This window comes from Pithys albifrons, chromosome 6, assembly GCF_047495875.1.
Source record: "Pithys albifrons albifrons isolate INPA30051 chromosome 6, PitAlb_v1, whole genome shotgun sequence".
In the NCBI taxonomy this organism is placed as follows: Eukaryota; Metazoa; Chordata; class Aves; order Passeriformes; family Thamnophilidae; genus Pithys; species Pithys albifrons.
The window spans coordinates 57994106-58008403 of NC_092463.1; positions in this window are offsets into that span (position 1 = coordinate 57994106).

Consider the following 14298-nt stretch of genomic DNA (forward strand, 5'->3'; position numbering starts at 1 on the left):
ACACACACACACACACACACATATATATATATATATATATATATATATATATCACTTATGTCACTTATAAAACACTTACTCTACCACTGTAAATGTTAGATGAATCCTTTCTCTTTCTATAATATTTTATTGTAATATCTTTTAAGAGATTTGACACCTTTTAATAGTGCATAAAATACTACTTTCTATTTATGATTTCCTGCAGGTTATTGTGGTGTGCAAGATTTTTAGAGCATGATTTATGTGGAGTAAAATTGATTTGAACTCGGGTCCTCTTGTATTTGACCTGATAAATATTTGTTAGAATTAACAAATATTTGTAAATATGCCAGACCATTCTAGTATATCTGAAACTGTGCTGATCTTTTGAAGATTACTGTCTTTTATTAGTTTTATACAGGAACAAGTTCCTGATTATTGTGTCATGTTTGTGTGTTTACTGTTGATAGGATACATGTGTATTACATTAAGACACATACACTCTGTCCATAAGTTGTTTTATGAAAATTAACAGATCTTTATTTAAAGCAGAGGCATTATATTTACATAAGTAGCTTTTAAATAAAGTTTTCAGCATAAACTTTGATGATAATTTTGTTTTGTTCCCACAGCCTTTTTATTAGCATAACAGATTTTATCAGAATTGGTGATTCTGAGTTAAAGTAATAAAAAGTATTGCCAGTTCCCTCTCACCTCCCCCTAATGCCAGTTATTTGGAGTTAGTTATTCTTGAAATCAGATGTAGTTCTTGAACTAGGTGTAGTTCTTGTAATATTCTTGAAACCAGGTGTAGTTACAGATCTTGCAGAAAATAGATATGAGGAAGGATATAAGTGTAAAGAGACTAAAAAGCAGTGACAGTATCATGAAAAGGAGTGTGTTTTTAGAAGTGTAGAAAAAGTTTTTAAAGTTATACAGCATATCATAACTTCTCAAAGTATAATCAAGTTAAAACCAAGCAGAAATTAATTTATCTTAATTAAAGAAGATTGAGAGAATATTAATTAAACTATCATATTGTGTTCATCTGGGCTGGAGTCAGGGTGCTGCTGAATGTTTCATGTCAGTAACACAAGTAATTACAACCATTAAGGAGTAACATTGGACAGAAGGCAGTGAACATCAATGCAGGTGCATGGGAACCTTGGTACAGTGATTTTTCACAAACCAAGGCAGATACTCATTAATTCAGTGTGTTCCAACATCTGATGGTGTGTGGTTAACATTCTGGTTGCTTGCAGATGAAGTAATTTCATACATGACAAATAGAATTCTTAAATGCTTTCAACAAATTAATGCAATGGATTTCTTTTCTTAAAGGTAAAGGGGGTACTGCATCCGTTTTGTGTCTTTACTGCTGTAAAAATAATGATGAGCAGAAGGTTTTTTGTGTTACCTTGGAAAAAGATCCTCTGGAAGTCAAACACTATTAACTTTAATGAAGTAGCTTTGATGGCAGGGAAGAGACAGCTGATACTACACTTCCCTAACAATAAACCACACTGACAGATAAAAACAAACATGTGCACGATAACATATAACATTTCAGAGAATGGAGCCAGAAACTAATGTCAACCGATGTGCTCTTTGCTTTCTTTTAAAGCCTGTTACTTCTTTTGAAATGGTTCCTTCTGAAAAGAATTGAAATTTAATTCTGCTTCTATGATGAATTCATTTGATACCATTGAAGTAGGCAAAAGCAAAGTTGTATTTTGTTGGGCTGAGCTTTTTGAAATTGGTTTCATTTTGATTAAAATTATACATTAAGGCTGATAATAGGAAGGAGCAATTTTTTCTTTTATCATGATTATGTGTTTATTTCTTCATCTCTGTGTTCTGTTCTCTTTTCCTGAACTTGCTCACCTTTTGCTCTCAGATCTGAACATAATAGAATTGCTGCTTGTCGTTTTTACCCAAGCTGAAGAACCATTTTATTTTCCAGTTATGTTTTTATACTGAGGATGAACACACACAGTGCACTTGCTGATATAAAAAGATACCCAAAAAGGAGGAGAAAAATGTTAGGTTTTGCTTCTGGTGATGCCAACGTGTGTGAGTCAGGGTGCTGTTCTGGAAAAGGTGGAAGATTCCTTCATTGTGCTGCCGTCCGCAGCACAGTGGTTAGGGCATTTTTGTGGAAGCTGTTTAGAATTTTTTTCACTAAGGAGGTGTTTTGGACACCCTGCTTGCTGTTGGATAAGGCATGTTGTTCTCACTGGGCTTACTTTCAAAGCAAAGTGAATCAGTCATCTACATCCAATGAGAAAACCTGGGCATCTGAACTGTAGGATGGGTTTTTGGGATGTGAGGAAGTCACACCTCGGAGGAAGGTGGAGTTTGAGACATATCTGAGCACCTGCAGTAAAGTATTTAGATGCTGATCATTGCCATGCTAAAGTCCTGTTGAGACTTGAACCATGGCAGTAATGCCATGACAGGAGTGTCCTTCCAGTCCATTTCCTGCTTTTTAAAATTTTAATAGCAAAAGCAAAATATTTATTCAAGAGAAAGATCAACAGTGTAAAAGAGGTTTTAAATCCTATAGCTAAAGCTGTTTTCAGATTTGTGATGTATCCTAGAAACTGCAGCATGTGTATTGAATCATACCTGTATATTATAGTAATTTTTAGAGCAGATTTCCACTGCAGAGCTGATGTCAGCCCCTATTTTCATTTGGATGTTTCTTGTGAGCTGCTTTTCAGACTGCATCTTTTTCATGCAGACCTCACAGTGAATTTCCTTAGGCTTTCTCTTCCCCATGAAGACAGGTGCTTGTAAATCAAGGAGACAGCAGTTCATTGCTTATGTGAATTGTCAATATGTGCAAAAAGCAAGAGTTGCTTGTGCATTTAGATGTGCCCGTTGGGGACATGGTTTAGTGGTGGACTTGGCAGTGCTGGGTTAACAGTTGGACTTGGTGATCTTACAGGTCTTTTTCAACCTAAATGATTCTATGACTCTAACAAGTCTAATTCTGTTATTGACCATTAGAGAGTTTTTATAAATATTTTTTTAAACAACTTTGGATTATCTTAGAGCACAGAACATTATTTTAAAGTGGAACATCTGATTAACCATTGTAGAGTACAGAACTAGTAAGTCTTCCAACTTCTGACATTTTTTTTAATAATCATTGTGTCCAAAATAGACTGATAAACTTGGTCTCAAAGGATTAGTACAAGAAAGAATCTTATAATCTCATTTTGTTTCCCCATTCTTATCAGACTGATCCTTTTCCTGAGTCATTCTGTATTTCCTTTTCCAGGATGCTTTATAGTCAGAATCTTCAGATGTTAGTTGAATCAGTGTCAGATTTCCCAAAATAGAGACTTTAACCTGTGCATGCTATACATTGTTTTTGACGTCCTGATTTATATTTACCATGTGGTAATCTTATGTTATTTTACTTAGAGCACTTCAGTTTTCATATACTAGCTGAAATTACTTGTGTGTAAGAGTTCCTGACTGTTGCTTTGCCTTATTTTAGCATGTGAGCTTTCCACAGGGGGCTGCTTTGCATATAGGAAGAACTGATTTTAATTTGGCATATACTGGATACAAACACAGCCTGAGATTTCACAGGAGCTGTGCCCTCTTGTGTTCACTTGGAAAAGCAACCAAAGAATAAGAAAATAAAGCAAGCCTACTGAAATGTTACTGATTTGAGTTCATATATCACACATCCCCTGTCTCAAATCCCTGCAAAAATCTCAAACTATGAAAACTCTGCATTGAGGATTCCAGAATTTGGTGATATCTCCTCTTCCCAGTCATGGGTAGTACAAGTTAGATCACTTTAATGTAATTTCAAATGAAAAGAGGGCAAATTGTAAGAGCAGAAAAGGCTAGAGTGCAAAAAGAGAGAATATCTGCAAATTCATAATTAGCTCAATTTCCTGCCTCCCCCAAAGTAGCATTCAGTAATAAAACTTTTGTAAACTAAACCTTCCCAATCATCATGTTCTGTCAGTCTTTTAGAAGGTGACTTGGCATGCTTTGTGCTTGACTAGTGAAACTGTTTGATGAATTAAAGCCTTGTGTTAGTTAAATCCTTATAATATTGTAAGCTAAAAAACATGACATAACCCCAAAATGCAGTGAATTGTGAGTCCAGCTTGTTTTCAGTAGGGTTGTACATGTTTCCTGTGGGAGAATACCCAGGTTTTGTGAAATGGCAAGAGTATTACAAACGTTGGGTCGACGAGGATGTAAACTCTACAAATCTCAATGCCCCTAATAATGATATTTTACACTGGGTCTGCAAGGATGTGGTGTAATAAAAAGTGTGTCACAACCATGTCTTCCTTATTGTATTTTCCCTTAGTCATCCCCTATCCAAGTTTCTTCTTCCCATAATCCTTTGGGGTTTCTTTCCCACCATTTCTCTCCATTGGTTGAAGTTCTGAATCCTCATTGGTTCTTATCCCTGTTCTCTGATTGGTTGGTATCCTTGTTCTATCATTGGTTGTTGTAATGCCCCATCCCTTTACCCTATTGGTCCATTTTTGATCCCTCATTTGCATGTCCCTTGACCAATAGGAAGCCTCGTACCGCCCACCCTTCCAGAACCTTCCCTGCCTGAGATTATATAAACGAGGCACTCAAATAAACTTTGCTTTTTCTGCTGCTGAACCTCCTGGTCTCCAGCCATCCTTCCTTCATGGCGCAGAGGGAGCCTTTCCCAGCCCTGGGGAGAAACCCTCAGAGCAATTCCATCCACCGAGATTTCCAGCTTGTCTCCATTAGGCTACAATCTGCAAAGTAATAGCTGTAACTAGATTGTTTTCATGATTGCCAAAATCCTAGTTTAGTTTATCCATGGCTGCAGTGAAATACACTTACATATGGACTTTTCCAATGCATTTTAAAATACTTTATATTGATGTGTCGACTGCACCCTTCCTTCATGGTTTTTATGTTTATGTCCTGTAGAGAACTACAGCACGTGTAGGCCATGTCTTACCTTGACCTCTTTTTTTGCATGGAAAATAATTTTGGTTTGCATGAATCATTTTGTCATTTGCATTACATCCTCTGATGATTCATTTTTGAAACTATTGTGTTTTGTGAGCATGAAGATTTTAACTTGTGACTTTTTTGGGAGAAGTATGATTACAGCAGGGAGCTTTTGTGGACATTGCTAAATATCAGTGTAACTGTACTTTTATATGTAATATTTAGAACACCTCAGTAAGGACCTGTTTATTGCAGATCAGCTGTTGCAACCTGGTTTGTGACACTGTGGGAAGGAACAGAAACGGGTTTGCTTCAACTGGAGTGGCTCAAACATGAATTTGGGTCTCATTAAAAATCAGAAACAGCCAATTTGGCGAGGTCTTTGTGAACATTCTGCCAAGTCTAATCTGAGTTTCTTGTCAGCCTGACTAATTTTAGAGGCTTTCTTTTGCAGGAAATTACATTGTATGTTTGCCTTGTAGGGACTGGGACACAGACAGAGAATGTGTGTATGAAATGAGCTAATTTTCTGGCTTGGAATGGATATTGTTTTGTATCTTATGTTGGTACTCTGTTAAAAACTGGTATGTACATTTTATAAAGAACAGATAAAATTTGAAGTCTGAGTGAATTGTCAAATACTACGGAAAATAAGATTTTACTTTAAGGAAGAGTGAGGCTTCTTGAAGTAAACATCTAGGACTTTTGGATGCTTTTACAAAAAGTAGAATATTTATATATACTTGTGAGATTCAAAATTCAGGTCCAGATTGAAAAATGTGTTTATTTGAGCAGTGCTCATATGAAAACATTTTCCCATTTGGAGCATAATTGATGTATCAAAGTGTAAAAATCCTTATTCAAGAATAAGAATAGAAACCCAAAGGGCGTGAAACTGGTAATTCACTTTGCTTGTGATACCCAAGACAAATAAAATAGCTGTAGCAAGAGGATAGAAGTTTTTAATGTGGTGCCTCTTTTCCCTTATCTTGGATCATGTAACATGTAGTCAGGTCAAAACAAAGTTGTTTGCCTCCTGTTTATTTAGTTTAATTGTGGCACAGTTTTGCTGTATCCTATTAAAGTGTGAGTCCATCTCTGAGAAAGTCAAATCCTTACTGATGATACTTGTAGACCAAATCCTTACCGATGATACTTTTAGATCACACATGATGTAACCAAATCCTTACAGATGATACTTGCAGATCACACGTGATGAAACAAAATCACCAAAATCCCCAACTAACTTGATGTCATTGGTGAAAACACTCACTGTGACTTAATGTTACGGATAGGCTGAGGGTAAATAATTTATGATCTTTGCTTTTGTAACTGAAAGGAAAAGATAGTTTGAGGTGTTTGTTTCCTACCAAAGCCTGAAAACATTAAGGTTTTGGAAACATGAGTTACATGTAAGCTTTTGTAAGAGAGTTTGACATTGGTTAAGCTCTGTGCATAACCAATGGAGAGAAATTCAGCAATGTGCTAAGGACAAGTCTGGGCTGTCTGTTTATGTCACCAGTTCATATTATTGTTTTGTGGCACATTGCCTTGAAGAATGAGGATGAAAGGCCTCAGTTCAGCATTGCCAAGTACTTGTGTGGCCTGTCCATAAGCTGTACCTCACCTGAGAGTTCGAACATCCCACCAGCTCACAATGTGGGGGGACACCCCCCTTCTAAAATTCTCAGAAACAAGTTTTCCAGAAGAGAAAGGATGGTTCACATAGGTATTTGTTTGTGTCTACTCTTTCCAAGGCTCAGCATTTTCTGTGGAGGCAAAGGCTTACCAGTCGAGAGAGTTGAAGTCCACTGCACTTTTTTTCTTGAGGCTGCTTGGTCTTTGTCTGACTGTGCCACATCCAGTGTGGCCACATCCCAGGGTGCCTCTTCCTGCCTGGCCTGCTCTCATCTTCCTCCCTTCGGCTGCTGTTCTGGTTCTCTTGCTCGAGCTGTCCAAGTCCTGCACCTGAACAACAGATGTCTGTGCTACCTGCCAGAATGAATGGTGAGATTTTCATTGTTATTGCCAAGATGTTTCTGCCCGAGATTGTTAAAGTTTCTTTATGTAAAGCTGATGAATTGCTGTCAACAGGAGTACAGAGAAAGATGGGATAGGAGTGCCACATGGTATCAGTGTGGAATTGGGGCACTTAGAAAAACCCTGCAATTTCCTGTCTGAGTCTGCTTTTTGCTTCTTCAGCTGTTTCAAGGCATGGTAGCTTTCTTAAAGTATCCAACATTATCTCTTTGAGTTACCCACATGTGGTAAAAGTGATCTTGCAACCCTTTGCTATGATCTTCCTGATCCTGTCACCTGTGTGCTCTGTAGTTGGGTGAGTATCTAAAACTTCTGCATTTGATGCTCAAAAGCCAAAAATGTTGATTCTGAGCCCCAGAATTGGTGTTCAGCTCCTGTGCTTCTGACAGATGGCTGTTAGTCTGTAGAATGAAAATCACTGTCTCTGTGGGCAGATAATATTGTCAAGGCCATACTCTGTGACTTGAAATGTAGTAACGTTGCAGGACCTTGAGAAAGGATATATTGAGAATGTGAGTTGAAGAATGCCCTTCTATAGTGCAGGTTTTCATGGGCAGAGTTTTTGTCAAGTTTAGGAAGGATTAAAATGAGTCCTTTGCTACCTGCAAAAAAAATTTTGAAAAATACTTTTTGTTTGCCTCTGGATTGTAGTTAGTTAATTTAAGTACTACTGAGTATTTTTAAAGCAGAGTGAAAAGAAATAGAATCTTCCTTATGGAATATGACCAAAGATATGGGAAAACACTTTGGTAGTTTGAGGCTGAACTTAGTGACCCAGGAGTCTATATATCCTTTAACAATGTGTGTGCTTTGTGCATATAGATCACTGTAGAACTGATACTCAAGGTTGTTATATGGTTTCAACAGAAACCCCAAGGGCCCATTTAATCTTTATGCTCTGAAATAACTTGTTCTGTGCTCTAGAACTAAGGGTTAGTTTGTTTGCTTTTTGTTTTGTAGGGAGAATATTATATACTGAACTATTTTTCTTTTAGTTTTGAGGCTTTCTTGGTATTGTGACATATTCTCAATCTGTTCAGAGTTCTAGGTCCATGTAAGCATAAATGTAGCACATTGAAGGAGCTACACTAGTAGTATATTCTCCTTTTGTAATATCTGACTCAGTATTAATTATTATTGCCTTTCCTTGGCAGTGACACAGACATGATCCCTTAGAGTAAACAGAAAAAGGCACAAAAAGAAGATTAGGTGGGATCATGCCCGTGGGTTTTCAAGAATGAAACTATGATTTGTAAATCGCAGCACAAGTGCTGCTTTATTCCAGTTATATCTAGACTGCACACACCATTTGATTTTTTAAATTCTGCAGATACCAGAATTGCACACTTTTGTGTGCCCCAACCTGTCCTTTCTTCACTGAATCTGGGGCATTTGGGGCTGACTGGATCCCAAGTAAATGGTTGGGTGGTCAGGCTCTTCACAACATACAGGGGTTGACACCTCTGTTTTTTGAAAGAAGGTGGAAAACAATTTTTAATATCAAACACACCAGCTGGAGCCAGTAAAAGTAGGAGACCCAGCCTGAGTTTCTTCTGGAGCCTGGCAGTAGTGTGAGGTCTAGATCTGGATGTTGAATCCAAGTGTTTGCAAGGTTAGTGCTTTAGTCCCTAACTTTTAAACACCTCTTCTACGGGATCTAGTTGTAATTCTGCTCTGAGTGTGCTACTGGTTTATCCTCTTTTCATGTGTAAGTCTGTAAGAAATCCAAACATGTACATTGGTGTTAGCAGCAGCTTTCTTTTTGCCTGCATACCCAGATTTGATTTATAATCTCGATGTTGTCGGCATCTGACTCTAATTAACTGGATAAATGAAGCTGAGATCTTGACTGAATTAGCAGTTGAAGAATGCATCTCACCAGAAGCAGATGGAGAGAAAAAACAGTGTATTTAGTTTATGGCCATTCCCTTGGTTTATGGCCATTTCCTATTTTTAAGGGAAAAAGTTCTGCCAAATCAATTCTTGTCAAATGCTAATTAAATTATAGTAATGATTAATCCTGATGTAAACACATTATTTCAATGTTTCGGAGAGTTAAAAAGTTTAAAGACTTAAGAGACCTTGTGAATACATACTTAATCTGGAGTGCATTTGGGAGAGAGAAAATGCCAATTAGATAATTCAGTGACAGTTTATACAGTTTAATTTATCCTTTGTAAATAACGTTTGTTGTCATTAGCCTCTGTTGTAGATAGAACTCAGCTAAATCTTCTTGTCAGTAAAAAAATTCCTTATACTGACATTTATACTGTCCTCTTTACCATCTTTTCTTTTTTTTTCTTACTAGAAATCTTACAGTTTTGTGAAACAAAGCAAGTGTTGTCATTGCTAGGCTGTGGAAAAAGAAAGTGAAGCAGGAAGATGCTCCCTAGGGTCCCTGAACAGGCTGAGAATAAAACCTATGTTTGCTAGTTAGCTCCATATGGTGCCTTAAATGCTGTGGAAGGAATATCCTTTTGTGGCACTTTCTACTGCTTATGTTAAGGATGTGGGCAAGCAGCAGCAATACTGGTTACGTTACCTTGTGTCTAGTCTGATTCTTGAACTCGATAAGAATCTGAACAATGAAAGGGAAAAACTGTGAAAATTCACCATGTGAAAATACTACATTGTTAATTAAAAAAGGAGAGAAATCACAAGCCTTGCTTTCAGACTGTTTTATCTGCTGTAGGGAGGGATCAGTGATCCCTTACTCAGTATTGATGAAAAGATTTCCTTAAAGAGGTAACATGTCTTGGTGAGGAGCTGTTAACACTGTTACTGAGCTGCATAACTTGTTTTTTTCCAGCCAGACGCTCTGGTCACCAGTCAGTGCTCCTCAGGAATGTGTTTGGAGGCAACCTTTGGGGAAAGCTGCATTCGGGTTCCAGATTGATGAGGTAAAGCAACAGACCTTAGCATTTCCTTAGTCCATCACAATGGCGCCTGCAACACCTCAGTTCACCACTGTGCTGGCAGATGTATCAAACAAAGTTGGAGGTTAATTTATTGGTGGTGGAGAAAAGAGATCTCCGCTCCTTCATCTGCAGTATTCTATGAATTATATGCTTATGCAAGGTGAAATGCTGAATTTTTCTATGCACCATAATTTACAATGCATTTGCTACTAACAGACAAGGAAGATTTGCCAATTTTCATTCACAGGCATTCTATATACAAGCTGGAAATAAGTATTTTTTGGCTTTTGTTTGAAGCTTCATATTTGTCTGGAAATGAAATGTAATATAATATTCTACAGCACCAGGATCTGGAGCAATTTGAAAAAAAAAGGTTTATCTTTCTTGTCACAATAAAGAAATAGTTTGACATTAGAAGCAGAGTTGTTTCTAATAAGAAAACAAAAAGATCCTTGCAGTAGGCAATTGGCTCTGCCATAATGTGGAGACAAATAGTGTGTGTGTGGAAGTGACAGCTAGTGCAGAGTATCCCCTTACGCCTGTGCATCAATTACACGGGGCAAAACACGGTGTCACTGAGGGAGCGTTCTGTGGTGGCCACCAGTGTTTTCCTAGGTGAAAGGGTAATTATTTTCCTGTTAGTTGTTAATTTATTAATAGTCAGCACCAAATGTTAAGGTAAAGGATTATTCCAAACACAGTGACAGATCAGCTGTGTGGAAGATGTAGTGATTTTGCCGCTGATAAGAAAAGCTATTTGTGTAAAGATAAAGGTCAGTTTGGAGTCTGAATGCTGTTGAGTGACATTTAAGGAAAAAGTGAAAAGTGAAATGAAACTCTACTGGTACAAGAGGTAAGTGTAATTTTTGGGTTGCCATTCCATTTTGTTCATAATAGGATTAGAAAAGAAACAGTTGAGAGCCTGATACAGATGACATATAAATAAAAAAAGTTGCACTTGGAGAACTTGGATTGGATCTTAATAGTCCTCAGACAAAAGCAGATTTTACTAAAGAAGATACATTCAGTCCTTTCTTGTGTTTTCACTGTTCCTGTTTCTCCAGAAAGAGTGTGATCAACTTTATTTGCTTTTTGGGTATCTTTTTTTAATAAGCATTGACTTAAAATGGAAATGGCAGACATTTTAGTTTAAAACCCAGCAATACAAACCCCAGTATTTTTGTGACTGGAATTCCTTGCACCTGTACTGATTTCCTTAGCTTGCTATGGATGTTCTATAAGTAGCACTCATGTATTGCCATCAGGTTTTCAAAAAGGACCCTTTCTGGGGAGGGACACTTCCTGATTTCAGCTGGGGTAGAGTTAATTTCCTCCCCAGTGGCTGGTGTGGGGCTGTGCTTTGGATTTGTGCTGAGCACAGGGTTGATGATGCAGAGCTGTTTTTGTTGCTGCTGGGCAGGGCTTGCACAGAGCCAAGGCCTTTGCTGCTGAGTGTGTGTGGGAGCCTGGGAGGACCCAAACTGACCAAAGGGGTGTTCCAGACCATGCAACATCATGTTCCGTATATAAAGTGGGGGAAGAAAGAAAGGAAGAAGAAGGGATGTTTGGAGTGATGGTGTTTGTCTTCCCAGAGACCACGTGATGGGGCCCTGCTCTCCTGGAGAGGGCTGAAGATGTGCCTTGCCCATGGGAAGCAGTGAATGAATTACTTCTTTTACTTTGTTTATGTGCATGGTTTTTGCTTTCCCTATTAAACTCTCTTTATCTGAAACCCCAAGTTTTCTAGCTTTTGCCCCTCCCATTCTCTCCCCAGTCCTGTTGGTAAAGTGAGTAAGTGGCTGAGTGATGCTTGTTTGCTGACTGGGGTTAAACCACAACAGGTGGAGAGACTCAAAATACATATTTGTCTTTGGTACAGTATGTCTGAAAAAACAGATGAACCACTTTATCGAGACAATACACCTGAAAAAGTTACTGGGAAACCAAATGCTTTTAATGTGGTACTAAATTTACAGATATCTGTGTAAAGCACACAAGAGTGTATTACAGCTTGCCTAGAAACACAGCAAGTTCATTGTGTTCTTGCAGAGGGGGCATTTAAAAGCCAGGATTACTCCTGAAGTCACTTCCCATCAGCCTGCTCTCATTTGAAGCAAGAGTGTTCCAGTTATGGATCTTGGGGAGAAATCTGTATTATATGAGCTGGCTTTGACTTTGTAGGTAAAGAAAACCTGAAAAATTCATTTTGCATTTAGCCAAATGTCTGTCTCATTATTTGTAGATTCCTTGCATGCTGGAGAGCTGTATGCAATATGGTATTTACACCTTGCATGTGCAGAGCACACAGATCCTCAAACACCTCTGTGCATGTAGGAACAGCAAGATTGGTGGGGGTTTAAAAGTGTTTTTTTTTTAATATGAAATGTTTTTGAACTGCAATGTGTATAAAATGGACTTAATGGAATGTCTATTTTGCTTCCTGGGCTCAATTTATGTTTTCACAGGGAGTAACTCGGGTAGGACTGAACTTCCAAAGTGGAATAAACAAAGCTTTCTGAAATCTAAGCTCAAAGGGACAGTTTCATGCTTGGAGTAAAGTTATTCACTAGTTTTTTCACCTGAAGAATATTTCAATTTGCTGTTGGTGGGTTTTTTTGTCTTCTGAGATCTGTGTCCATAAGCTAAAATCACAACCCTTGCTGGTAGCTGGCAAGATGGAATTTATTTACCATGGTGCGTAAACCTGACAAAAGCAAACTTCTCAGTTTTTCTTGAGATATTTGTCTTTATTGTGTGGAGTGACTTTAGGCAACTTGTCTTCACATACTATGGAGGGGTTTTTTGTTTAGTGACAGATTTATAATAATAAAAGAGAGAGCCTGTATGTGGTGAGATAGTGGGAGAAGAAATGAAAGATATATAGAAATACATTATTTGATTTCAAAACCATGGAATTACTTCCTTGTCTAATGAAGAATGTAATGAAATGCATTAAGAAGCTGTTGCCCATCTCCTCAAGGCCTGTGGAGAGAATTGAAAGGGTTTTGCCCTCTTATAAACAGAGATGATTCCCACGGAAGGGGGTTCGTTCCACACAGACACCACAGAATAATGGGGCAAGGGGACAGGTCAGAGGAGACAGGACTGGCTGTCTGGGAGGAAGGCAGCACAGAACCAGAAATACACAGTTCAGTAGGTGCAACTGAAGCACTCTTCAGGTCACTTCTGTTCCATAGATTCAATGGCTTTGCTTACAATAGGTCTGCAGAAGAGGCCTTCTTAGGAATCTGGGATTGAATTTTATGCATGATTTTTAGATGTCCTACATTTCTTGATTTTGAAGAGTTTTATTGTGAAACATCCAAATCCTGTGTTGTAGGGTAGGAAAAATTTTTTTTTTTGTGAAGTTCCAGTCTGTGCAAGTTGAATGGACTGAAAAAAGGTGAATTGTTTGAGGTACTGCCTTTCTTGCTAAAGACTAAATTTTATTCTCTTTTTGCCTCCAATGCTTCCTTTGTATAAAATTTTTACAGTGTTATGTTGTTTAAGGTTGTTTTTAATTGCAGTATTTTAATTCCAAAATGTCTAGTAAGTGCTCAGCATGTCTCAGTGCTCAAGGTTTGGTCATACTTAGCCATTTTCTGACTGCCAATGAAAAAACCACAGGGGGTTGGCAACTCTATTGACAATGCCTTTTGCAGTGTTTGAGCACAGTAATAATAAACTGGGCATTGCCCTTCATTCTGTCTGATTGGAAAAAATCACCTGTGAATTTACATGAAACAACAAACCAGCTGCTGTCAGATTGGAGCTCAACCCACAGCCTCACCTACCTGAAATGCTTCTGGTGTTTCTAAAACAGGTGGATAAACATAATGTAGGTGAGAGTTTGAGAGGGTAAAGGAAATACCATATGATGCAAATAACTTTCTGTTGCAGTTATTCTAACTGATTATATGGGAAAAAAGAGTATTTAACTTGTGTTTTGTTTCACTTAATGCAGTTAAACAGAAAATAATGGCAGTCTGATACCATGTGGCCAGTAAATACAGGTCACTTTGATAGCTGCTAGGATAAACAATTCCAAACAAAGCACATCTGAGGGAGGGCAAAATTGGGAATTCTGCAATTAGATGCTCTAAGTGCTGGAAATAATAATAATAATTCATTTATTATACAAGGCTTATGCACATTAATGCATTTCAGGCATTCCACAGAAGGGATGCTGCCTTCCAAACAGCCCTTACTGTGAATGAACAGCTTGGCCTTCACTGATGTTTCACTTGGGTGCAGCTGAGAGAGTCTTGAGGAGTACTGGTGAAATGTGCCTGACCAGGAAGGCTCCCTGTAGCAGCTGGTTCTTCATTTACTGTCATAAGTTAACTGCATGAACTTTTAGTGGTCAGAAATTACTTTTATTAGG